At 40.2% G+C, this 24,638-nt stretch overlaps 1 protein-coding gene and 1 long non-coding RNA gene across 8 annotated transcripts in view; one reads left to right on the top strand and one right to left on the bottom strand.

The window, feature by feature from the left end:
* Nucleotides 1–24,638, top strand: part of CRADD (CARD and death domain containing adaptor protein) — a 77,819-nt gene that overhangs the window by 40,899 nt on the left and 12,282 nt on the right. The window lies entirely within an intron of this gene.
* LOC111933743 (uncharacterized) lies at nucleotides 1,436–14,746 on the bottom strand. Of its 2 annotated transcripts, none has more exons than XR_015286465.1 (3): nucleotides 5,125–14,746; nucleotides 4,898–5,036; nucleotides 1,436–3,876 (listed from the first exon to the last, which is right to left on the bottom strand). It is a non-coding gene; the product is annotated as an uncharacterized LOC111933743 (long non-coding RNA). The 2 variants fall into 2 exon arrangements; XR_015286463.1 differs by having other exon boundaries at nucleotides 1,436–3,873.

The raw sequence follows: 24,638 nt of genomic DNA, 5'->3' as shown, positions 1-24,638 counted from the left end.
TGTTTGGGGAAGGTGAAGGAGGAGGGCAAACACAGCAAGGAGCATTGTCAGAATAGTGGCCAGTCAGTACCGGTCTTCAGCTGTGGGGGCTGCCAGCCTACCCTCCTCTAGCTGTGGTCAGATCTGGGTGCCTGCTCCTGCTACTCCTGCCCAGTCACTGCTAGCTGCCCTCCCCATGGTTTTCCTTGCAAGAGCTACCTCATCCTCATGGGGAAGCCTGCAGTTCCCCATCTTTTCCTTGTTTCTCCTGGAGACAGCAGCTCTCCATCTGGCTGGGGAAGGCAGGAGAAGACATAAGGAATATATCCCAGGGTTGCATAGAGAAAAAGATGTTGAAGAACTGCTGCTGTAGCTCTCATTATTTAGGGTGGTGTGACGATGAGCTGCTTGTGACTTGGTGGCATGTGCGTCTGGGACCTCTGCCAGAACATCCATTTGGAGAGAGCTCTGCATGGTGGAGTGATACAAATAGCAGAGGAGCTCACGGAAACCAGGCACTGCCAGCTGTATTTGCTGCTTTGCTTTTTATTTTTATTATACAACATGGTAGGATTTTAAAGTGGCTTGAAGTGCATTTTTTTCTGTAGTAAATCAGAACTTCCTAAATCTAGTATTATTAAAAACCCTTGAAACTTAGGTGCAGTTTATGAGGTTCGAAAGACTAGAGCAAGCAGCTTAAATGTTCAGAGCATCTCCCCGTTGCTGAGATTTGCTCATTTCAATAGAATCTGTTTATCAAGGCCAAAATACTGAATCTCTCTTTTTATCTGAACTGCAGTTTGCTTTTACCAAAACATAAGGGGAACTGGAGGCCTCTTGTGGCCCTTTTTTTGTTGTCTACAGAAGATGAGAAAGGCTGATCAGTCCTTTCTGTAGAAAATTTACTAGGAACCTGAGCTGGAATTTTAATTTTTGTGTTCAACATTAAAATAATAGTGGGGCTGCCTTATTTTTTTTTGTGTGAAGGAGAGAAAACAAGCAAGGGAGAAACTGTTTCCTCCCATATTTCTTTTATTCAATATAATAATAGAAAAGAGTTCTTCAAGTGTTCAAGATAATAAAAAATAACTCTGAATGTCGTTAAGTTGTATTTGTTCACCAGCCTGGTAGGAAATTATATTTTCTGAGCCACATAAAAACACACAGCTCTCAGGTATGTTGCCGCTGAAGATGAATAGATCACACAGACACAGCTCAAGGTGTGGTGAAAGGAAGAGAAAGTTTATTTTTCCTTCCAGGATTTATAAGCTTCTGACCACAGCCAGGGGTTGGATGGTCAGTATAACACTTTCTCACTGCACTGGCCATGAGAGATGTCCATCACAAGATGTGTATCAGAAAGAATGTACACATATCTATGTTTACAGTTACTGTCCTGGGAAAGTCCTTAGAAAACCATGTCAGCAAGCTCAGAAGCTGAGTTTTCAGGGTGACACAGGTACTTCTCTGAGTTATGAGAAAAGCAACTTGCACACTCAAAACAACCCATCAAACCCAGAAAATTCCGCTCTCCAAACCACACTGCAGCCAGAGTGGGAATCTCTTGCAACACTACTTATTCTAAAATTTCCTATCCCCAAATTACAAGTTTATTTTCCCTCAAATTATCTAAATTAAAATGAGGACAAGTTGCCAAGCTAATTTAATAGAGCAATGGTGAAACCGGTTAGATCTCTTCTGTCCTTCTTCCCGCAGTCCTCTTGACATTAGAGCACAATGGAGGTTAGAGTATGTTACATTTGTGGTACCCTGGTGCCCTGTTTCTGCTAAGATGTTCCTATAATGAAGAAAACTCATACACCCGTTATGGTGTGTTGTGCATGTCATGTCCAGCCTGTTCTATCTGTCATATGACCGTGGTGCACATCAGCAGATATCTCAGGATGATGTGCATTGTAAAGCACATGTATGTGTGTTGGAGAGTGACCTCAGTTTCCTGGTAGCAAAGCTTTTGGGCTCTATCTGGAAATAGGTCTAGCAACCTTAGTAGGAACCTTTTCCTAATGTGCATATTTAGGACTTTGAAATGAAAATAATTTCCTAAGAGCCTTATGAGTGTAGACCGAATTGATTGTGCACTGGTATCTATGGCATAGAAACTCTGTAAGTAAATAAGATATAACTTTAAGGGCTAGTGGGTATATCTTTATTAGTAGGGATGACCAGTGAAAAGGCAGCCAGGGATATGGCTGCATTTATGTTAGTCTGGCTCGTTTGGCTGATTTTGTTGCTCTAAATTTTGTCCATCTGCTGAACAGAACTCAAGGGGATTCCTTGTATGATACTCTGACTCTTGTTCAATGTTCTTAATCACAGTCCTAACTTCAAGTATATAGATAGTTCCACTTATCACGAGTGTTGACAAAGCCATTTCCAAGAGTCCATTTGCTGTCTTCTCTAAATATAACCACTTGTATTTTTTCCTGGTATAAGAAGTTCATCCTGTATTATTTTCCTCTTCCTGCTTTTTCACCCTGAAAACACATTATGCTCTTTCAGACTGGAAGGATTTACTTCCTCTTAGCAGAGTGGATGAGTTATGAAAAAAGAAATGTTTATCAAAATGGCCAAGAGAACAATTCTATAGATCATGAAAGTTTCAAAAAACAGTTTGCAGTGAGAGGTAAGTGATTACTCAGAGTGGCAAAATTATATCTCTAATGAAAAGAATTTCTATTTTCACATGCGTAGTCACAACATCACAGAATGGTTGAAGGTGGAAATGACCCTTGGACATAATCTAATGCAACACCTCCTGCTGAGATCACAGTCACACAGAACATGTTGCTCTGTACTGTAAGCCATCATATTCTGAGCATCTCCAAGGGTGGAGACTCCACAAATTCTCTCAGCAGTCTGGTCCAGTGTTCAATCATTCTCTCAGTGAGAAGTTTTCTTGTCTTTAAATTAAGTTGCCTTTATTTGAATTTCTGCCTGTTCTTTATCATCCTGTCATTGGACACCACTGAAAAGAGCCTGGCTCCATCTTTTTGGCTTCCCCCCATCAAGAGTGGGTAGGATGAATAGGATGCTCTTGAGCTTCTCCATGCTGAACACTGCCTACTCTCTCAGCCTCTCTTCATTTGTCAGATCCTCCAAGACCTCTCAGTCTTCCTGGTCCTTTGGTCGACTCAGTCCACCATGCCTATGTCTCTCTTTTTTGGGCGTCTCAGCACTGGACCCAGCTCTGCAGCTGTGTCTCACCAGGTCTGAGGAGAGGGGAGGGATCACCTCCCTTGACCTCCTGGTGATGCTCTGTTTAATGTAATGCTGGACACTGTTGGCCTGCTTTGCTGCAGGGGTGCATTGTTGGCTCATAGCTTGTTCATCAAGATGCCCAGGTCTTTCTTTAGGGAGTTGCTTTCCAGCCTGTAGTGGTGTTTGGAATTATTCCTGCCCAGGATATGACATTTAATTTTGTTGAGCTGCACAAGGTTTCTGTTCGCAATTTTTTTCAGCCTGTCCGGGTCCTTCAGGATGGCAGCAAGATGCTCTAGTGCAAGGTGCTCCCAGTTTTGTATCATCTGTGGACTTGCTGTGGGTACCCACTATCCCAGCATAGACATCGCTGATGAAGAAGCTAAATTATGTTGGCCCCAGGATTTTCTGCTGGGGTACTTCAGCTGTGTCTTGCTAGACTTGGTGCCGCTAACCACAACCTTTAAATCTCAACAGGTTGTTTTGTAGTCAGTTTAGCTCCCTGTCCTCTTACCTGGACCAAACCACATCACTGGTTTGCTTGGTTGTTGTGAGAGATACTGTCAAAGGCATTACTGAAGCTGAGGTAAACAACATCCCCTGCTCTCCCCTTGCCACCCAGAAGTCATCTCCTTTGAGAAGGCTGTCAGGTTGAGTTACCAGGTTATCAGGATACTGCTGAGGATAAAAGAACAGCTAATACACTGATGCATTACTGTCTCAGCCACTGAATTTGCTAAGTAGCTGCTCAAATCTCAAATATCTCAATGCTGTGAAACCTCTGTTGTAATTTTAAGCCTGAATCTGGCTACTTTTAACATGAAAAAATGTACTTTAAGTTAATTTAACAAATAATTACTAAAACTTTTCAAGCTTTTATTTTTAAGTTTTAATTGAAAATAAAAAAGGGAGAGGATATGAAATCAGTGCAAAAATTATTCTGGAACTTTGAATGAAGCAGGTTAGTAATAATAACTTATGAAATCTTCAGTCATTAGAAGGAAAAATACCTCCCTTCCAGATAACATTGGAGTATCACCACTCTTCAAATGTGATTTAATTTTTTTCTTACTATAAGTTTAATCAGAGTAAAATCTGCAGTTTACAATTTTGTATAGCTTTGCTATTCCAGTTGGGGTATTTTTTGTTTCCTTTTGTTATAATTAAATTCTTTAACTTCCATGCTAGTTAATAATTTGTAAGGGTTCAATGCTATGCTAGATTTACAGGGAATAACTTTGTCTCACTGCCTGCATAAGTAGTGCTCTTTTTCCCCCTTTTTAAAAATGTTTGAATGTGTTGCAAATCTGTGGCCACTGTTGAGTCATGCTGTGTAACCAGGCCAAGCAGGGATGTCTTGCCTATTTCTGGCTTTCTAAGGATATTTCTAACATTTGGCTCTAATTAAGAGAATGTAGAAATGAGGGACAAGATATTTTTTACACGACCTCCAATCACTTAAGAAGAATGCTAAACTTAACATTTGAATTCTCTTCTTAAAATGAAACTAGAGTGTTGGTCATTTGTAATGTTTAAGTGCTTTCATGAGGAGAAAATATGTGATGCTAAAATAAGGGGTTACTAAAAGGTCATTTTTACAGGAACAGAAGGCATAACAGGAGTCAGTGGCTAGAATCTGAGGCCAGAAAATTTCAAATTAGATGTAGGGTTCATACTTTTAATAAGAGAGGTCACTAACCTTTAGAGGAAACTTCTGGTTGACAAATTAAATATTTCTATTTAGTAAAGACTGAAAGATTTCCTCGTAGATGCACTGTAGCCAGGCATAAATCTGTCCTGTATTCCAACACAGCTGAACCTAGTGCAAGGGCAACAATCTGTAATAAAAGGGCATATGTTAATGCAAAATGTTAGAAAGAGCAGGAGGGTTCAGCATCTAATTCTAGACCACATGTGGCCCCTTACCCAGCCTGCCACCCTCTGTTGCTGTAGCACTCATCCATTGTGAGGTGGGGTGAAGAGCAGCATGCCTCTGGGAAGGCTGGGACTGATACTTTGGACAAGAAGCAGTTGTCCAGCCTGTAGACCACTTTATACCTGCTGCTGAGGTTTGGCCAGAGGGACTCTGGTGCTGGTAGCCTGTCCCCAGGTCCCTCTGTTTGGGGACAGTGGAGACTATGCAGAAGCCCAGCTGTGCCACTGCTAAAATACAAACACTTGTGCTTGAAGTTCAACTAGTGTCACACTTGTCTGTTTGTAGTCTGGGATTAGATGTGAGAAAATGTTGAATAGGGCACACCTGGATACAATGATTTAGAAAGACAAACGGATCTACCCATAGAGAAAATTTGAAGACTGGAAGATCTAGAAAGAAACTCATAGCAACTGTCCTTGCAAAGTTGCTGTCACTGACATAGACAGGAATGGAGCTGAGGAACCCCACACTTACACTTAAAAGACAGAAAATAGTCCAGGGATATGACCAAGGCAGAAAATGTAGAAGTTAGGTGTCTCATCAATGTAATTGTAAGGCTGGGGTTGACAGGAGAAGTAGGGAGTTGGAAGGTACTGTTTAACCTGTCCTCCCACATTATGGGTCTTATTCTGCACACTAATTCTTCTGTGAACCTCATCACTTCTGTTAAACTCAGTCATACTTTTCTGGAAGAAACAGATGCAAGAAAAGGATGGGCAAGGAAGAAAATTACTGTAGCTCTACATGTCAATTTATAAAATGCAGAGAACATTTAGCTAATTAAAAAAGGCATGGCAGTGTGGATATGGCGCTCTCTGATCCCCAGATAGAAGGCACAACAAGTATAAATTGGTTTTTTCTTGTGATCTTGGGTATGGGTAAGGCTTGAAGATGAGTGAGCTGTGAAATAATAATGTGTGGAACAATTAAGAAACCCGTATAATTTAGTGAAATTATCTTCTTATGACAGCAGAAAATACACTTAGACGCCTGTAGCCAGGTCCCAGTTCTGTCACTGCTTATGATCCTCCCACTGAAATCACTGGAGCAGTGACAGTTCGATGTCATAGTGAAATGTGTCCATAGTCCCATGAATCAGAAATAACAGACTTGTGAACCAAGTCTGAGACTTCATAAAGCATGTCTGTGCATTGGGGTTCAGCTTCCACTGAACTCCAGTAGTCTTCTCTAGAAATCTCAGGCAGATTATCTGCTGTTATCTGATCCATTCATAGAAACTCCAACTATGAGAGAATTTGTTTGTTCAAATACCTGTCATAAAAATAAAAATGGCATTAATAATGTATTTCATAAATCAGTCAATTATAATTCCCAGAAATGTTTGTTCAGGGCACAGGAACAGCTCTGATTCTTCTGCATAGAACTCGAAAGATGACAGAACCAAATACATTGCTGGGAAAGTGGTATTTGTTGTGAGATTTAGTTTTTGACTGTGACACATAGCTATAAGTTGTGTGGTTTTGTTGTTACTTTCATTATAGGCATTTTTTTATGGGCTTAGGGGCTAACCAGGGATCATTATGCAAATGCAAAGCATCATCTTCATTTTGCAGATGATGCAGTTCCTCTTCCAAGTCAGACTTGGCATAAACTGTCATATCAAAGAAGAAATAATTTGATACCTAAAGGCAAGTTATTCATTTATGTAAACAGAAAGTTCCTTTGTTACTAAAATCAAAGATACTATTCTTTAAATACATAACTCCACCAGTGTTTTGAGATCCCTTTTATACTTACTTTTTGCATCACCTTGTTCTGTTGAGATAAAAAGATTTCCTCCATTTTGGAGGAAGCTCCGCATACATGGGCTTTTATAAGCCATGTAAATCAAACCACCTGATTTGATTTTTATTATATGAACCCTGCCTTTGTACCATGTACCCTGTTTCTGGATTTTGAATATAATTAGTGTAATAATAGCCCTACAAATATCTTATCCAAACTTTTTATCTCATAATATCATATGCAAATACTTTCATCATCCTGTGTCACATCACCTTCCACTCCTTCTCATTACATTTAAGCTGCCCAGCTGCATATCTAATATTTCATTGCCTCATACCTAATTAGCAGGAAACAATTCTGTCTCCTGAGTTATGAAAAAAATAAAACATTTCTCTTTTAGGCCTTCTAACAGAAAATCTGCTGTGCCTCTCAGAAATCACAACCCTTATTTACTCCACTTCAATTATTTAGCAAACGAACCAACCACCATGCTCCACAGTGCATGCATTATAAGACATATTTTTCTGCATGATGGTAGGCCCTGAATTCAGCACCTCTGTCCTCTGAATACTGCTGAAGTTTTGCAGACAGCATAGCAAACGAGAATTTTGTAGAAAGAGTTGGAAATTATTATCTGAAGCAAATAACAGAATTTTTTCTCCAGGTTAGCCAGCTCCTTGAGGAATGGGTACTATCTCATAGAAGATGCTGACTTAGCCTGTTAGTAGAGATACTGATTTCTAGAAGTACAAACATTCTTTTAATTAATCCAAGTATTCAGATCCAGACTTGGATCTCTGAATTGATTTGTTTCTTATGTCACATTGCATAATATTGCAACATAGCCTGGTAGGGGTGTTTAACACAAGCCTAGAGTATTGTGGGAACCGAGACAAAAAGGTAGGATCTTTCTGTGAGAGCTTAAGATCAATCTGTGAGGCAGTTGATGGGAAGTTGTTTTTTGTTTTGTTGTTTTCTTTCTTTTTTGGGGTTTTTAATGGGTCCTATTTTAAACATTTCCTCTTTGTCAGAGAGACTGGAGGAGTGGTTTGGAAAAAGACCCTAGTGCAGTGTTGCTTCTCTGACAGAGGCTGTTAAGAGGTACTGATGGAGACATATATATATATATGTTGGTCTTCAGTATGTCCAAAGTCTGCTTTTGGATCACTGTTTTGTAGTTACTAGAGACTGTTTATCCTTCAAATATATATAATCTGTTTTGAACCCAGTTTTACTTAACCTCTAGAACTTCCTGTGTCTGTGAGTTTGACAAGTTGTAGAGTGAGGAAAAAACCTAATTTTTTCCTTACTGTGTTTTCTTTATAAGCAGCCTGTTAAGGTATGTATGGTAAGCACCTGTGCTCAAGGGTGGTTTGCATCTGACTTTCTGTTCCTTTGTTTGTAGTGGGTGTTGCTGACATGGTGGTATGTCCTGAAAATAAAAAAAGAAAATATTATCTAGAGGGCAGTATGAGGACAAATAATCATTTAAAAATTTAAGCCATAGATGGTGGCTCTTAATGTTCACAGACTCAGTTTCAAATAAGATAAGAACATACTTTTTTTAATGACCCTTTGAAAATTACTGTAGCCCACAAAGCAGTTTGAGATATTGCTGTTGTAAACCCACTTGGTTTTGTACAAGCAATGCAATATCCTGTTCCATGGTGCTGTGAAGTTGGATTGGACTGTTTTAGTGGTTACCAGGTCGTGTTCAGCCTGGAGGCCTGTGACAAGCACAGGGTCTATGTTGGGACATGCCCTGTTTAACATCAGAGACCTGGGTGAGGAGACCAGGTGCACATTCATCTGGTTTACAGATGCCATCAAACTGGGGAAACCAGTCAGTACGCTGATACACAAGGTTGCCATTCAGAGAGACACGGGTAGACTGAGCCAGCAGGAAAGCCATTAGGGCCTGTCATGGTTTAGGAATGGCACTTCCCAATTCAGTGCCCCCAACCAACCTCTCCCAAGGTCCAAGAGTCCAAGACTCTCCCAAACCAGATGCTGCTTGCTTCTCTCCCACCTTCCCCTTCCCCTCTCCCTTCCTGATGCCAGGACAGTGTTGTGAAGTGGAGGGACAAAAAGTTGAAAATTACAGGTTGAGATCAAATTTACTGGAAACAGCAATGAAATAAGGTAACAGCATTAAGAACAAAAGGTATAAGACAAAGAAACTATTTGCAGGGACAAAATACCAACTTGTTCCTCACCACACCACATTTTTCCCTGTCCTGAAATGAGAAAGAGTCCTTTAGTCCTGCCCATTGCATATGATATGAGATGGTATTGATTAACAGTAGGATCTGGCCTCATGCCTTTCCTGGTTACTGTAAAAAAATTAACTCTGTCTTGGCTGAAACTAGGACAGGACCAAATGTGAAGTCCTGCATCTGGAAAAGAAGCAAAACAGGTGACTGACTGTGGGGAACAACTGTGTCAAAAGGGAATGTGAATATCTTATAAATAGCAGGCCAATATGAGCCAACAGTTTTCTGGCAGCGAAAATGGCTGAGAGCACCCTGGGCTCTTTTAAGATGAGTGGAGTTTGTAAATCAAGGGAAGGGATTATCTCCCTCAACACTCATGAGGGTACATTTAGATACTTGGCTTGTTTTGGTCTCTTGAGCATGGGAAAGACACCAATAAAGTGGAATAAGTTCAGCGAAGAACTATCATGATGCTGCACCTACCAGGGACCAGGCCTGGCTCATCTCAGAAAAGATTGCTTTGGAGGGACTTGACATCTGCCCCTCACTGCTTCTGTTGGAGTAATTGAGGAGATGGAACCAGGCTGTTCCCAGTGATGCAGAGTCAAAGGGTAAGAGTTAAAAGACATATGTTGAAATGGGAATCTCAGGAGAAATGTTTTCTCCATCGGGATGGTTAAGCAATGATTGCCCAGAGATGCAATGCAGACTTTGTTCTTAGAGGTTTTTAAGATTCACCTGATCTGACCTGACAGCCAATTCTACTCTGAGCAGAAGGCTGGACTGGAGACTTTCTGAGGTTCCTTCTAGCTTGAATTATTTAGAGATTATCCTTCAGTTACGCCAAGATTTCACTCAAGGGTGCATTTGTATATGCCAGGCAATTGCAAGCTTGATGTGTACTATGGGCAGGTTCAGTTTATCATGTGTACTCCTTTGGAAGACAGAGGCCAGATTGTTTTTCCTTTACTTATGTGTTACTGTCCCATCCTGCAGTAGGTGTGCATCAACTTGAGGAGAGTTTGTTTAATGGTATTGTTTGTCCATGTCATTTCTGTTCTGTATATCTGCTTCCTGTGAATGAAGATATGACAGAATAAAGTAAATGTGGTCCTACTACAACTCCCTTTTTCTTTCTGTTGTAGTGAGATGAACTGAATTATGTATCCAACCATTTATTTTTATTAGACTTCAAATTTGTCCTTTCTAGATTTGCTTCTGAATAAAGATTATCTTCTTTTCTCCTTTCATCTAATTTTTGGATGTTGCAAAATAAATAAATGAAAGTACGAATCAACTTCTACTACTGATCAGATTTTGTGTATGATTCTTCCACATGGTTTGAAATGTAATATGATTACATTCCTACTGTCTTGCAGTGTAGGAGTTGGAAGTTCTGCCCAAGAGAAAGAAAAGAAACTGGAAGCAGCCTAGAATATGTTGTCTTCTTGGGGTTTGTGTTGTGTCCTAAGAAAATGAAGTAATGTCATCTCTGATGCAATCAATGACAACAAATTGTCTAGAAGCTATGACAACATGATGACTAAAAAGTGTTTTTGTTAAGGATTGTGGCCATTTGTGTTGCATGGCCTGAAATAAAATCCAGTTAAGGATTATCTAGATATGCTTTGATGTGCTGTAAAATACCTTGATATTCATGAATGTGCTGCTGTTTTCTAGATGTTATCTTTGTTCCTTAGAGCTCTGACTTCAGTGCACCTGCTCCTTATTTTAACAGCAGATTTACAGAAAAGGTTTCATGTTGGTTCATGTTCTCTCAGTTGACAGATGAGTTAAACTCCCACAGAAAGTTTTCCTTCTTAGCTCACTGGCTCCCCAGTTGTGGATTTGATCATTGATGTTTCCAGAATAATTTAGGAGGCTTAGCAGAGCATGTAGTTTCAGACATATCATTTTGAAAACATCACATAATAATATGAATATTTTGGAACCCTGGACCATAAATATGCTACTGTATTCCTACTTTTATAAAAAATGCACAGTGGAGACCTTGATAGACATTGTCTCAGTCATGCTTAACATGAAGATCAAGTAGATGCCTATTTGTTGTTTCTCTGGAAACATAAGAGCTTTCAAACCCCCATACTTATGCTCTCAGTATGGACTATCTCTGTTAGCTCTTCACTCTCAGAAATTAAAAATCTTGAAGAGTAGAAGGGAAATTCATGAGAAACTGATGGAGAGAACATAATCAGTGGGATTCCCTGTGATGTATCTTGTTGCTGCCAAAGGTGCCAACAATAGCAGCATTTTAATTCCACGAGAATGAGTTCAGGGACATTCATCATTGTCTTGCTGGTTGTGGTCCTCTCTTTTCTCAACCGGTTCCCCCAATATCCAATGAGATTTCTTAAATCTGAAGAGAAAGTCATGGCTGCTTTCAGAGATGCAAATTGGCTGTGATAGAGTTGGCAATACCCTCTATCCATTGAAACTTCAGCAGCTGGTGCTTGCTTCAGAGCCTAATTGTATGTCAACCAGTAAAAGTAGTTCCATATTCTTTACAGGAAACGTTGGTTATCCACATGATCATTATTACTGGTCCAGTGTAGCCAGAACTACACAAAGTTGTAATCAAGTTGAATCGAATCAAATGGATGATCCCAACATTCTTGCAACACATTACCCAGTGTTGGACAGGGAGGTACCTGCCCTCCATCCAGTCTTCTCTGACCGAGGACATGGAGGAGATTTGTCATTTGCTATTCAAGCTGTGATCTGGGAGAGCAGATTCTGAAGCAAGACTCTTTATCCTTCCCTTTGGTTCTATCAGTGTCCACCTCCATTGCTCAGCCTCTCTCTACCTGTGCTCATGATGCTGTGGTTGCTTGTGGCCTTGCTACAGAGTTATCCATCAGCAAGGAACATGCCTTGCCTACAGAGTCTTGAAACTCCTTGGAGATTTTTTATTTCTGGTTTTTTGTTTTTGTTTTTTTTCAGAATGCTGAAATGCATGCATTGCTGTGAACTCTTTTCTATTCAGTGTCACTCTTTGCTGAGTTGTTACTTACGCTGAGCCTGACTTTACTTACACTGCCCTGTTCTCTTTCCATGTCTTATCCTGCACAGTTTTAACTAGTGTTAACTAGTTATTAACTACCAATGTTAATAACTGAATTAGAGGGCAGCTGATTTTTCAGTTCCTGGGCACTCAATCAAGGTAAGAGTTAAGAAAAGACACCACCAAAAAAAAAAAATACACCAAACCTATACCTTGTAAATGGAATTAATTCTATCTGGAAGTCACTAAGACATAAAAGATGCAAAGTTTGAATGTGGTTTCAGTAAGTCACTTTTCAAAATAGATTTAATTTTAAAGCCTCATAATGGTGCATGTTTGTTAAAAGCCAGCAAGTACAAATATATCTTTAAAATAAACTAGGAAAAACCAAACTATTTCTGGTTATTCAGAGAAAGTAGCAGAATATATAAATCCCTGCTCTGTACTGAAAGAGACCTCATTAAAGTATTTGGGTTGCTAAGAAAAATATTTTAAATTAAGAAAATGCTGAAAGCAAAATCATCTTCACAATTTGACTCATCATAACTGTGTACTCTTGAATTACACGGCAATATGTATGCATTTTCAGCAATAGCACTGCATCATTATAGAGAAATAAATATTGGAACAGGTGAGGGGCTTTCACTTAGTTTCACTTAAGACTTCCAACAAAGACAGGCAGTTCTTAACTGATACTTAGTTTCCCTGCAGGAAGTATATTTACCTTTGTGGTGTGGGCACAGTACTCTACAGTGGCTTTTCAGTGGCTTGGGGTTTTTTTCTTGTTTTATTCTACAGCTAGTCTTCACACTGAGCTGAGGAAGGGTAGCATATAATTTAATATAATGATGGTTATTGCAGAGGTAATTGTTCCATGGCTGATATTAAAGGAACACTTTGCAGCTGATGAGCACTTCACTTCCCATTTCAAAGCTAAAAACCCTCAACACATACACAAAGACAGAGAAACTGCATCATTTAGATATTTTTTTTTTTTCAGAAAGCATTAGAGCATTTGCCAATATGAGGAATATTTGTTAGCTGTCCTTGTATGTGATTTGCCAGCATAAGCAACAAAGAAAAATAAGACAAAGCCACCAAATGCTGTGATTGAAGATCCTACGTTACTGGCATAGTAACCACTTTCTGAAGTTTGGAAATAAATTATTAGGTATTTTTAGACTTTTTTTTCATAATGGAGACACGTACCATAATTAACATTTTCCTTTTTTTCATTACTGATCATAATCTTACTTGTGTTCTGGCTGGCCTGTATGTCCCTTTGTGGGAGTATGCTCTGCTCTTGGGTTAATAATTAGAGTTTGGCTCTATTCTGCTCTTCAGTTTGGACTAAGGTGTGTTGTGTTCATAAGTGCATTGTTTGACTTGTAAGGGAGTTGTCTTAGAGGGAAGATGTGGAGAGAACAGCTTTTATCTTCTTGGCAAAGCCTTCTAGATTTCCAACAAACCTGCAAGGCTGATTTGGTTAACATGCAAACTACAGAAGGTGATCTCAAGGACATAACCATTCATAAGTAGAGCAGAAGAGGGCAGAACTACTGTGATGTTCATATATGCTTTAATGGTTTTTAAAAGTGGAACTATCTCTTGCCTGCTTGCAGAGCCAGGTCATGAATTCCCTATCTTATAAATCTCTGCTGAGTCTGGGAAGCTTAGTAGAGCTAAGCTTCAGCCCCTTCAGCTCCTGGGGCTGATTAAAAGTCCACAATATTTTCTGTAAGAAAAGATATCTAAATTCAAAGCAATGAACAATATGAAATTATTTATATTTTATAACTTCGGGGTTGTTTAGGTTATCAAAACATACAAGATTGCAGTATTTCTCTTTAATTACCACCTATATACTTTCTTGTGTAAGAATTGCCAGTTTTCAGTTGCCAAATTATAATCCAGATTAGAATGAGTTTTAATAACAGATAAAATGATTCTTAAACACATCTTGTGTGTACATCCTTTTGAGACACACCAAGGACTTGTGTAAATGTTTTCTGTAAAGGTAAAGTATTCAGGTCAAGTATGCTCCTGGTGTCTTAAATTTAGGAATTTTCCTATACTTCAGCACTGCCTTTTTCAGTGCATCAGGTTTGGAAATACAACTGATAGCCTTCTTTTAAGAAGACTCAGAATGCTTGAACAAACAAGTTGTGAAAGCTTCCAATGGGAAATTGCCCAGACTGGAGCTTGTCTAAGGAGAGTTTGTCATCAAGGGGAGTTCTCCGACATCTAAGAAATCTTTCACCAGCAGTAGACGTCCCTTACGTAGAAAACACTGCCAAACACTTACGGAAATATTTGAACTGGAAATGACTGACTAGTTGATTGACTGTGCCTTTTCTACCACAGCCTTTTTTTTTCTTCTTCTTCATCTTCTTTTTGCTTGTTTGTTTGTTTTCTTTATCTTTTTAAATCAGGCTGTTAAGAAATCAAAGACATTCCTGATCAGGACCAATTGAGTTTCCTCAGTTGATTCAATTTTCCTATTTCTTCCCTTGCTTCCACTGGCCCTGCTGGCACAGAAGGTTCTGCTGCAAGACCCATCTCCTTTAGCAGGAAACTCACATTGAGAGTTTCACTAGTCATTTGCCTACCCTTGATGAACCAGTGGTTGTGAACAGAGGCAGGAGGCTAGAAAGCCCTACGTGTCTTTGGTGTCTGAAAGCAGCCAGAGGAACTACTTCACTGGGAAGGATAGAGAAGTCAGTACAGTCTTCTGGGCATTGAGGGCTGTGGTTTCAAACCTCCTTGTAAATGAATTGTCAGTGTACGGATGTTGTGTGAAGGGTGGCAGTGGCAGCGCTAGTTCTCATATCTCATTGCAAGGGCTATGACATTGCTTGCTTTTGAAATGAAGTATTTACCCATCTCTGGAAGAGAATTCTAGGCTGCAAGTCATGAGTGGAGACATACTACCTTGTGGCCCTGTGTTAGGCTTTCATGTTACTGAGGGGCTCAACATTTCTCATTGCTTTGTTTCTTGCTCAGTCTGCCAGATGCTGTGGACCATGCTCTCAGAAGTCTCATTCACCTTGTGCACAGCAAAGAGGGAGCCTCAGCCTTCAGGAAAGCATCTGAAGATCCTACGAAAATCCAGTCTTTGAAGTCCTCCAAGTTGTACTTACCTCTTTACATTTCATTTTCAGACCTCTGTGGAACCTTTGGCTCTGTTTGAAGCATTCTTTCTTTTTCAGCATGAAGCACAATACCTTTCATCAGCATCTTTCCTTGGAGTGTTGTTTGCATTTGCCTGTTTCTCTCCAGAGCTTACTTACTACTGAAGCCTGAAGTGCTCAGCTTGTAGTAGTGGAGCAAGTCTCCCACTCTGGGTCAATTCCAAGATACAGAACTAGTCTTTTCTCATTTTTTTTTCTTTGCTACCTTGTCAAGCTACAGTATTTCCTGCAAGATGACACATCAGAGTAGATAGCTGACAGCTCCTCTGACTTCTAAGGGCATTTCCCTTCAGCTTCCTGAGCCTCAGGAGAAATTAGCTTTTCAAAGCTCTTCTCAGCATCCTCTCAGGCTGTGTCGGAATTTTCCTCTACAGCTTGCTTGAGTGCTTCAAGCTGCTGGTCATTTCTTTCTCTAGTAAGATCACTTCTTTCTCAGTCATGCTTGACAAGAAGTTTGGAATTGTCTTCTCTTTGATTAAGATATTTAGCTTTCATGGGCCTCAAGTGCTTTGCCTGTCAGGCAATTTAATGCTTAATCCTCTGGTTCCCCCTTAAATGGCACACATCTCTGTCTCAAAGAGCAGCTGGAGAAGAGGGAAAAATTTCCTTCCAGGCATTTTGTGATCTTGACAATTTGACAGGCATTGAGGAAATTGCAAGGGCTGCCTGTGAGATCTACTGGGACAACATATAACTGCGTTCCATTGCCTTAGTGCTCAACATCATCCTTCTCTCTTCCCTCAGCATCTTCAACCTTGAGATCCAGGGAAATGCTACAAAGGGGAAATGAACTTACATGAACATCACAATGCAGTGTCTCAGCATTATCAGACATTGAACAGGTTAATTTCCTTCATTTGGAAGGAACATCTTAAATAAAGTGAGTATTAATATGCATGAAACAGACTGGCAAGATGAACTTTATTGTTATAAAATATTACCAAGGCACCTGCCCCATACAGTTTTTCTGATGTTGCTAGTAGGTGGTCTCACGTGAAAGCTTTGTTGAGCTTCTCTGTCTGCAAGGAGACATCTTGAAAGGGCTACAATAGAGAGTTGAAGATAGTTTGTAGTATTTTAAACTGTCAGTTCCAAACTGAAGTATTTTAATGTAAGCTTCCTTGAAAGCAGTACTACCAGTCAGGAAGAATTTTACAAGCGGAACATATATTTTTCTGTTGAACTTCCTATGTGTAGGGTGCAGTATTTACTGATACTCAGTGATGGTACCAGAGCCCTAATTTGTTTTTCATCACAGAATATCCATTTCATGCTCACAAAAGGTAGAGCTTGGAAGGAGACTTTTTACAAGGACGTATTGTGACAGAACAAGGAGGAGTGGTTTCAAACTGAAAGGGGTTAGGTTTAGACGAAATATTAGGGAGAAATCCTTAGTGACAGTGATAAGGCGATGGAACAGGTTGCCCAGAGGTGTTGCGGATTCCTTGTTCCTGGAAGTATTTAAGGCCAGATTAGATGGGGCTTTGAGCAACCTGGTGTACTGAAAGGTGTCCCTGGCCATGGCAGGGGGGTTGGAACTATAGAGTCTTTAAGGTCTCTTCCAACCCAAACCATTCTATGATTCTAACTAGACTGGCCACTTTCACTTTCCTTTTTAGGGGTTATTTTTAAAGTGTTCCACTTTCTGGCTCCCCTCCATTTGACCTGTGGTGTAATGTTTGGACTAGAGATGCTTCTGGGGAAACATTAAATCCAAACAAACTCCTTTCCACCCTGTTTTTCATGAAATCTTTCTTGGATGGTCACTAAAGTTTTATTTTTTTTTTCCATTACATTCTCTATTAAATGCAGACACACACTAGAGATCTCATGGTTAGTAACTTTCCCAAACTAAAACAATTTTAAATGCTTTTTTGTTTGTTGTATTCTGGAAGGCAGTTAGAAACACTGTGGTGCTTACTTGTTTTGTTTGTTTAATTTTTCTTTGTTTTGGGAATTTGGGGGAGGGTTGTGTTTTTTTGGCTTTGCTTTGTTTTTCCTGAGAATGAGATGGAAGAAGTGAGGAATTGGAAACACTGGAAATCCTTGGCAGAATAAATTTTCCCCTTGGTAGTATGTCTGGAAATGAGAAGAGACGAGTTGTTAAAGGACTGTTATACTCTGATTTATGGAAACTTTCACCAGTTACAATACCTTCAATCTTCAAAACCTAAGGACATATTAGGTCCTCCTTTCATAGCAGGCTGATGTGTTAGGTGTTCCTGGAGCCATGCAGACCACGCAGATGCCACAGAGGCAAGCTCTGGGACCATTTTGAAGAGATATCTTTACTTTTCTATGGAGTGAAGCTGAAGCAGAATGAAATATTTAGATCTCACTATCAGGAATTTAATAAATTGGTCCTGAATTACTGATTCTTCACTATATATATGTTCCAATAAAGAAAGTAAATGAAGCTCAGGAACAGAAGAGGAAAGGGGGCTAAATTATATGAGTAAAATTGGTGTAAAGATTTGCTGTGGCTGTGATCCGCCTGAACCTTTGCTGAAGCTTAGCTTCCCAAGAAGTTGCAGTATTTCTCTATCTTGCTTTAGTCATGCTTTATTAATTCATTTAATGTCTTGTAATATCATCAGCTCAGGATGCTATAAAATCTCTGCTTGCTTTGCCCATGTCTAACATATCTATCACCTTCCTCTGCACACTCCACACCTGGGATAACATGACAAGGGGTCTCCTTCTCATGTCTTCACAGGCTGCCGTTGTGTCAGGGTCTTTAAATCAAATTGTTTTCTTTGTATCCTATAGTTGGATAAAATTTATATTTCATATGTTGATTTGGTAGTGCAAGTATCTTATGAGACATTCTTCGTGCTGGACTGTTTCTTCAACAATATCTGGTTTGAGTTGATGAGTCTGAGAACTATAATCTGTATTTTTATTATGAGCTTCTTGGCGCTGATGTGTAATAAATTTACCTTGTTACCCCATCCAAGAGAAATACTGCTAAGTTGAGGGTCATGAATGTTTCATATCAATATCCTGTCTTTAATAAATCCTGGTAACTTCTACAGAAAATCTGTCTGCTTTCTGTTTTGGGATATTAAGGAAGAAAAATATGGATAATGAAATATGTTAGTGTGGGACTTTCTATCTTTTCAGTGCCTCTGTCTCCTTTGTCTTCCTAGTAGATATCTCCAGGATGTTCTAACTCATCTGGGGCTGGAGCTGAGCCCAGGGAAAGAATGGATGGAACAACCATACTTTCTGGGACTCACTTCCCAAAATGTTGTCACTTCTAGCATTTTAAAACTTCTGCCCTCTGAATCCTAAATTCTTTATATATAAGAGTTTCAAACCCAGTCAAATATCTTCTCTCCATGGCAGTGGCAAGCAAAATACAGTATGAGACTGGTAGGCTTGTGGAGTAGTGGTGTAACCAGAGAAAACCTACATGATGGGAACCCTGTGCTGTGCCTGGCATGTGGCACGTGACTGGCGCCTGCAGGCACTGCTGGGAGTAGTAAAGACTTTCTCAGCATAACATTGCCTGGTCCTTAGACTCTGCTCCTTAAACTCTGCTAATATTCCTGTCTTTCCAACAGGCTGACATCTACACTGGCATCTTGTTCTGATTTACTTTATTGGGAATGGACAAACAGGCTTCAGGATGAGCTGATGACTTTACAGTGTGTTCACCTAAAGCGAAAGAAAGTAGATGAAATAGGAATATATTAAGATTGTATGGTTTTATTCTTGTCAGTTTCAGGAGATGATCCATGGGGCCCCTGCTGGTACAAAAACCTGGTACAGGGGAAGATTACATCTTGCTGTACCATCAATAGGTGTAACACCACCTGTTATCTACACCTAAAACTCAACCTATGTTCTCATAACAAATGAAAGATATGGCACAGTACTTTCCAAAATGAGCTGTGATACCAAGATTTCAGTTTACTTTGGAAGATGCTACCAGGATGTAATTTCATAAGTGGGTTTTCTGGACTGTTATAACTTGTCAAAACACACTTCAATCAGTCAGATTACTGGAATTCCCTGGGGGAAAGCAGCCTTCAGAGGAATTAAAAACATAGTGTACCAGCACAAATAGTTTTCTTGCCTGTTGCATAAGAGGGTGACTTGCTTGGTTATTCCATGGTTGGTCCTTTCCATGCTGAAAGGAGTATTTGGAAACAATTATCTAGACTTCATTTAATGGCCTGATCTTTTTTTGAAATTATGTTTCCAAGTCAGGGAAGAAACCAAAGTAAGGTGAGCTTAGGGAATTTCCTAATGATCTCGTACCCTGAAAAAAAAGGTTTGCTGTTTATGTGGAAGACAGGAAGCATGATTTTGCTATTTGCATATGACAAAGACTCTAGAAATTCTGAGTTTTTAGTTCCACCACAAATCTGTCTACCGTTCCCTCCTATCCCTGCCCTCTCACTTTTTAAAATTGGTCTAGGAGAACCTTGGAGCCTTGTGAGGAAGGAATCACGTTGTCTGATGTTGCAGAATATGAGGACCCATTGGTTCTGCAACACACCTGGATTTCCTCCCACAAACAACAGTAGGGTGGATCTAGAATCAGACCATTGTGTGGGTGGGGACACTTCATGGGCTGTATAAATAAAGAGATTATGTGTTAGTATTGCTTCAGACAGAAAATGTCTACAATGTGCATAAACTACCCTTTGCTTTGGGAAATGGGATTGACACCAGGTATTAAAACCTGAAGCTCATGACTTTATCGCTCATTGTTTGGCTTGCTTGTCAGCTCACAGGGCAATGCTTTTCCTGCTCTAAATGCAGCTTATCACATCAAAAATCAGTGGTGCTATTGCAGTTGCTGTGGCAGCCCCTGCTTTAAATGAGATATTCCATGTGGAAAGCAGCAATTCCACATAGCACAGTTCAAGGCTTACTGAAGCTAAGGAGGGCTGCTGGCTTGGCTGATGCATGCTTCATGATGCTTAATTTGGGTTGACACCATAACATCTGACCCAGTGGTGCTTTATTGCTGGTGTAGGGTTGCTGTGTTCCAGCTATAGTTGCTGGATCAACATTTGCTGTTGGTCTGCTGAGAAGTGCGTGCGTATACACGCACTTGGGGTGTTCCTTCCGCTATTTCCAGGAGCAAGCAAACTCAGAGGTATGGAGCAAAGAGGATGACGGTTGTTTATCCCCAAAACTCATCATGTATCCAAGAGCTGTGTTTGTGTTGGTTTGTCTGGAACTTACTTGTGCCAACGAGGTCACGGGGTTGGATTTTCACTTGTTTCATGTTTTGTAGATAGTTGTTGAGTTTCAGGAGGCCCACACCCTGCTCCTGGGTCAGGGTGGCATGGAGTTAGTTACACCTTGCTGTGCTAGTGAGCCTTTTTGCACTGTTAGAAGCAGGGATACCCAAAGGAAGGTGTGCTGCCCTGTGGAGCACAAACTTGGAGACTCTGATGGAAGGGTCCCAGTCAGTTAACAACCTAGCCTTATAGGACATTCCCAGACAAAAATAAATGAGGAAACCCCAGCTGACAAAGGAATAAATTAAATAAGTATGTGTTTCTGTCACTGTCTTTTCTAGAACACTCCTGCCTTACGTATTTGCTATTGCAAATGAAGTTTGGGCTTGCTTCTGTGTCACAATGTCACAAGCTTTTTTCCATGGGAGGTGTGGTACAGCTAGAGTGATGGGTCACCTTCTACACTTGGTAGTGCAGGCTCTGTACCGAGTGAGTTTCTACCTGGGAATTCAGATTTTCATAGTAGTCTCAAAAAAAACCCCAGCAAAACAACCTCCCTTCAACACCACCATCACCAGTTAGAGCAGGAATATGGTTGTAGGTAGATAATTAAAAATTGTGTAACGTTAATTATATAGTCTGGCTAGGTATATGCTCCTGTAATAACAAAAATAATACTTTGAAGGAGGGAATTAGGGAGATGACTATTTTTGCATTGGTAAAGAGAGCAGCAGTCTGAAAACAGCTGGGGGCTGGTTTGGCAGCAGAATCCTAACCCAGCAGCCATCATGTTTTGCCATCTGCTCAGACCAAGCACACAGGAAACAAGGCTGACTCCTGAGTTGACACCAAGACAGTGTGTGGTGCGTACACACACTTTTTCTTCTCCATTACCTGCTGCACCCCCCTGTGATGCTCTCTCCATGCATGGGAAGGCCACTGCAGCTTTTGCCTGCTCCGGTCCTCTCTTTGCTCACCAGTGCTTTTCTTCCTTCTTCTCGAACATGTGGAGCCAGTGGGAATTAACACTGTGAAGTGCAGAGCCAACTGGCAGAAAGCAAGCCTGACAAGGTGTCCATCCACACTGGAATATGGGGTTTGATTTGTACAACTGAAACCCTGCAAAGAGGTTTGAAAAGATACAAAAGTTCAAGAGAAAAATTCAAGCTGACCTCTTGCCACACTTACAGCTGCAATCTGTGCTAAGTGAAACAGAGGTACCAGGTCTCTGCTACCTTCCACACAAAATGACAGTATTAACTGGACCCTTATTTAGGAAATTTAAATTTAAAATATGGCTTCTGAACCTCACTGTGCAAAAAAAAATTAAAAAATCCAAGCAACAACAACAACAAAAAAACCCCACAGAAAACAAAAAACAAGAAAAAAAATAATAAAAATAAAAAAGACAAACCAGAAAAAAAAAACACTTTTGGTGGAAAATTTTTGTGGGTTTTTTCCAACAGAAGCTGAGGATATCATTATTCTCCCTGTCACTCTCCTTCCTGCTCAAAAAGTGGGGGAAGGAGAGAAAAAGTTGGAGGAGAAAAAGAAGAAAACAAATGCACTTCTTAAAAGTAGCAGGGGATTTTTGTCATGGAAAAACTTGCAACATACCTTTGACAGACAAGTCCACCTATCCAGTGGGAGGGCTGCATGCCTGCCCAGCATGGGCTGGGGAAGGGACCAGCTGCCTTTCGGTGGTGGGTGGACATCGTGGTAGCACAGTGTCCCAGCACCAGAATCCTCCAGCAATTGCAACATGAGGCAGGGAAGAGAAGAAAGATTGAGAAGGTGATAGAAGGTGGGAACAGTCTAAGCCAGAGCTAAGAGACAAAAAGGAATCTACACTGTGAACTGTCCTGGAAAAACTATCACTTTGTGTAAATGCAGACATCAGAATTTGAATCAAAGGTATGTTTTTCCATATTAAACTCAATGCCTTAAAATTCTGTGTGAAGCAGCTGGCAGAGAAGAGGTGAGGTTTATATATGTACCTATTTGTTTCCATAACATTTCAGCCTTTCTGGCTCAAATAGCAAGTGACCCCTTTGGTTGTCTGCTCCCTTTTGTTATCAGCACCTCAGTGGATTTCCATATTCCATTATGCTCAGTTCCTTACTCAAGATTATTTGGGATGACCTATATATTTACCTTTCTAGGACCTGGTCAATTCTTTGATTAAAACTGCAGAGGCAAGCAGGGCTTCAGCAGCATCTGAATATGGGCATCTTTCAAATTTGTGGTCATGACTGGGAAATGCAGGATAGATGAGCTGCTGGGCTGTTGGCTCCTCTGATGCTCTTCCTTTTTGACATGTGTAGGCCCAGTTCTTTGGAGTTATTTTAACATAATCGTGGCAAACTCTGTGTACATAACCTAATACATACAAAGCCTTTTCCACAACCCACACCTGAGACTGCAAACTCCCCTCCCTTAGTGTTTGTATTTAGGAGAACATCTCCCGTCGCAGTTGCACGGGGAGCATCCAGACAGTACAGCGTGGAAGCCATAAAATATGTAGTTCAGATACAAGAAAGGCTAGGAGGCTGATGGTTCCGAGTTCCTGGAAAGCCTGGGATGGTGTATAAATGAGGTCATATCTAAAACATCTTCAAATATTTTTCTAAAGCAAATGTTGCACAATTAAATTAAGGCTGCAGTGGAATAAAAAAATAGAAATGAATTTGTTTTTCTGTTGAACAGGACAAAGATGTTACATTTAATGATTCCCACAGAAAAATGTGGACTTCAAAATTAGAGCCACAGCTGTGTTTTCAGTCAAAGAAAGTATACTGGATTGGAATATACAGAGCTGTAGAACACTGTGTAAAACCTGAGGAGTTCTCACCTTCTCTTTCTAGCAGAGATACGTATTTTCCTTGGCTTTGTGCTTTGGTGTAATGTGCACATTCATGCAGTAATTATCTTTTTTCTCAGAGATTGATGAGCACTAGAACTGTGCTGCAGATTGTTTCAGCTGCCTCCTGCTGTCTCTGCATGTATCTCTGACTGATCTTATTTGATAGATATTCTCAAGCTGTGTTCCTTAGGGTCTTTAAAAGAGCATTCTGTGGGTTTACAGAGCTATATGTTTTTTTTCAGTTGTGTATCTGAGACAATTTTCTATATTGTTTGAAATTTCTTCACCAAGCTTTTGTTCAGCTGTTCCAAACAGACTTGCTCTCTGTAAAAGCTGTGTTCCTGCCTTACAGACACAGGCATCTTTGGTTGACTGAGTTTCTCTATTTTCATGTGGAAATACTTGCATGACACAAAGAACTGTATTAAAAATGGCTTCTATTTTCCTAGCTTGTTTTACAGAGGGGGTCTGTTGAGTCTCTTTGTCAAATGCTTGAGACCTGGATTGTTTCAAAAGGAGATGCAGCTTCTTGAGGTGATCCAAGGATTCTTGTCCCAAGTCTCATAATCTGCCTGCACAGATCTTCCTGAAAAGAGGAAGGCTCTTTACAGTTTTCAGCTTGACTATTCCCATTTACTTGGCAATTTTGAATGTGAAAATATTTATATATGTATAAATGCCAAGATGCCTCAAGCAAGGATTTTTCACAGGGTGCCTGAAGTTCTCAAATGTCTCAAATACAGTATAAATATCACTGTGTAATTCCTAGTAAATTGTATGTCTTGAAAAGCCTGAGTTGTAGCAGTACCTTCATCTTCTTGTCAACCTCTTTTTGAGTAGATAAGAAGCCTCCAGTTTCAATCAACAAGACTGAATAAAGATACTTAAATAGGTTGGTCTTGTGGCTTTAGCACATAATTCCTAGGCTCTGTAACAGACTTAGAAAGCTCGAATCTCCCAAGATCAGAGAACAACAAAGAATTGCAGCCAAATTTTCACCTTTCTTCTGTCTTGGTCCTTGTAAACTTGTACATGAACCCTCTGTCATTAGGATATTCCCACATCCTAAGGTGCAGGTGGAAGGCTCAGTTAGGTGGGTGGGCACTGTGTGGTTTCTGCACAACACAGCTGAGTTTTTGTATGCTGATGTGGTGTGGTGCATTTCCACAAAGGGGAAACTGAGGCCACTTCTGTAGAATGTGTTAACCTCACATTGCCAGGTCATTTACCTCTTCTGAGGAGCACACACACAAAATAAGGTTATATGT

Source organism: Cyanistes caeruleus, chromosome 4 (genome assembly GCF_971803275.1).
Source record: "Cyanistes caeruleus chromosome 4, bCyaCae1.hap1.1, whole genome shotgun sequence".
NCBI classification, from domain to species: Eukaryota; Metazoa; Chordata; class Aves; order Passeriformes; family Paridae; genus Cyanistes; species Cyanistes caeruleus.
The sequence above is the reverse complement of the archived record's forward strand: the minus strand, read 5'-3'. Positions and strand labels throughout refer to the sequence as shown.